Source organism: Drosophila subobscura, chromosome E (assembly GCF_008121235.1).
Source record: "Drosophila subobscura isolate 14011-0131.10 chromosome E, UCBerk_Dsub_1.0, whole genome shotgun sequence".
Taxonomy (NCBI): domain Eukaryota; kingdom Metazoa; phylum Arthropoda; class Insecta; order Diptera; family Drosophilidae; genus Drosophila; species Drosophila subobscura.
In genome coordinates, this window is record NC_048531.1 from 16,078,234 (window position 1) to 16,080,649 (window position 2,416).

Below are 2,416 nucleotides of genomic sequence, written 5' to 3' on the forward strand. Positions count from 1 at the left end.
AAAATGTTCGCAAGTCTTCAGGCTTAGCCAGACAGATAGCCTTCTGCTGCTCCTCCTGCCCCTGCCCACGCTCCTGCTGAAGGGGCGTGCCAACTTTCTTATTGACAATTTGAGCAGTTGAGCGTTAAATTCTTATGAGGCATAAGTTGCCTCCTGCCAATCCCAGGCGCAGAGCCCATAGTTAATAAAGGCACTTCATAAGGCCACAACACGATACGAGGTGTGTCCACGTGGCTGGTTATGGCCGCATTTCGTTTTTCCCTTTTACTTCCCTTAGTTTTCCCGCTCCTTTTGTTTTTGTGTCTGTTGCCATACCCTTTCCATGAACAGCTTGCCACGCACATTGGCGAAATGTGAAACATAAAAGAGAGTCCATCCGAGAGGGGAGTAAACTATCAAGAAAGTGATTAAAATCTTAATGGTGCCTCTCGATATTGCTGTTTAAAAGGAGTTAAGAATGAGAGAGGAATAAAATGGACTACAGACTGTCATTTTTTTCCAGGTAAGGCACTTGCAGGATTTTATTCCTCACCCCTTTTTAACTTCCCACTCGTATTTATCCCCACAGATGGAAGCATGATGCTTGAGTGGCAAATTTTTTGTTGCTTGCCAAATTGTTTTGTCAAAACAGCAGAGAAAAATGTTGCTGGAACTGTGGAGAGTATTTCCTGCAGCGGCTTTCCGCTTTCTTTGTTGCCTTTCGGCGTTTTTTTGATCGCCCCGCGGCTCAGCCTGTCCGTCTAATCAAATTAATGGAATAACTCAACGCTTGTTTGGCTTGTGTCCGACCCTGCACTTTCGCTTCTTTCTTTTTTGCTTGCTGTTTTGGTCCTTTTTGTTTGGACTGGCAGAACGGGGTTTAATAAACCGACTTCCTACGTGGAAGTTATTCAGTCAGCAAGAGCCCTGCCCCTGGCATTTCATATTCAAGACACATCCCCAATTGTATTCAGCGTCTTAATCGCGATTCGATTATAAAATTAAGTAAGTAATTACTTTCGCCTTGAATGTTGGTTTGGGGCAGACTGGGGCCTGAGCTTGTTTGGGTTAACGTTTACCGCAAGCAAAAAAGAGATATTTTAATTAATTGCATAATTACTCAAAGTAAACCGCGACAGTCCCCCGCGCCAGCCCCTTCCCTAGGGCGGGAAACTTGTAAATGAAACGCAAAAAAGAAACAATCAAAATTCGAAAAGTCAGCCAAGCTCGGCCGCCATATCCCGTCCCGCGCTCTGTGTCGCCATGGTACAAGTGTTTTTAATATTTAATTGCTTTTTAAATGAGTCCAAGTATTTTATTGTATTTCATTTGACGATGTAAACGCTGCCGAACAGCACGGCCAAGGTCCCAAGAGTCGCCTACGCGCCGCTCCGTTCGCAACTTTGCAAATTATTCAAAGCGAAAATTGTGGGGCGCCCCTCGAGCGGCGGCAGTAGCAGTGCCCTAAAGCAGGGGGAAAGCGTCGGGGAGTGGTCGGTCGCCAGAGCAGCGACAAGTAATGGCCCAAGTGGCAATTTATCAATTAAAATTGTGCTTAACTGCAAGGAGGCCAACACTGGCACTGGGTACAAAGGGGGGCCCGTGACAGCCCACATCCAAAATTAAAGAGACAGAAGAAAAAGGGATACCCGACTACGTTCTAGGTGGCTCATACTGCTACTACGGGGTATTCAAAAGTAGAGACTCCTTCAGCGAGGACATTGACAGTTGTCCTGCTGCTTGGCCGCTTGCCACTAGCATGCCGGTGGCCCCCCCGTGGGGAGCAGCCACCTTTCAACTGCAGCACAGAGGAGCACAACCGAGCAGAACGAGCAACGACCAACCACTTCCAGTGTCACTTAACGCGTCTTTATTTTCTTGGCAAGCGAACCGTCGTTCTGCCATCAAATGGATCTGGCCCCGCAATTAAAGCTCCTGCCGACAGAGCTAAAGTAAATAAATCTTAGAACTGAACTAGATATAAATTGCGATGCGAGAATGAAGATGGTAGAGAAAGGAGAGACCGTGCAACTGCTCCTCTGAGAGATCCTAATTAAATCAGAGCCAACGAAGGAACGAACGAGCGAAGGAAGGGACGCTGAGGGCTACGCATCTTCAAATTGAATTGCTTCCCATCAGATACCATCTCAAAAACATACAAATAAGCTGCAAGACAGTGAGCTGTCACATTTATTGCATTTTGTATAGCCGCTTGGGAGAGCGAGAGTTCCTAAGACAATGAGGCTTTTCCGGGAAGCGCACTAGCCATCGACTGGGCATTTTCAATTACATTTTGCACTCCTGCCAGCTGCTGTACAACTTTGTCAATCAATACTTAGCGTACCAATAACTGGGTCAATGCTTCTCCTTTCTAAAGTTATCATTCAGGAGTCGGAAAATACAACAAAAGGGAAATTTGTCTTGCGTAGTTTATAAT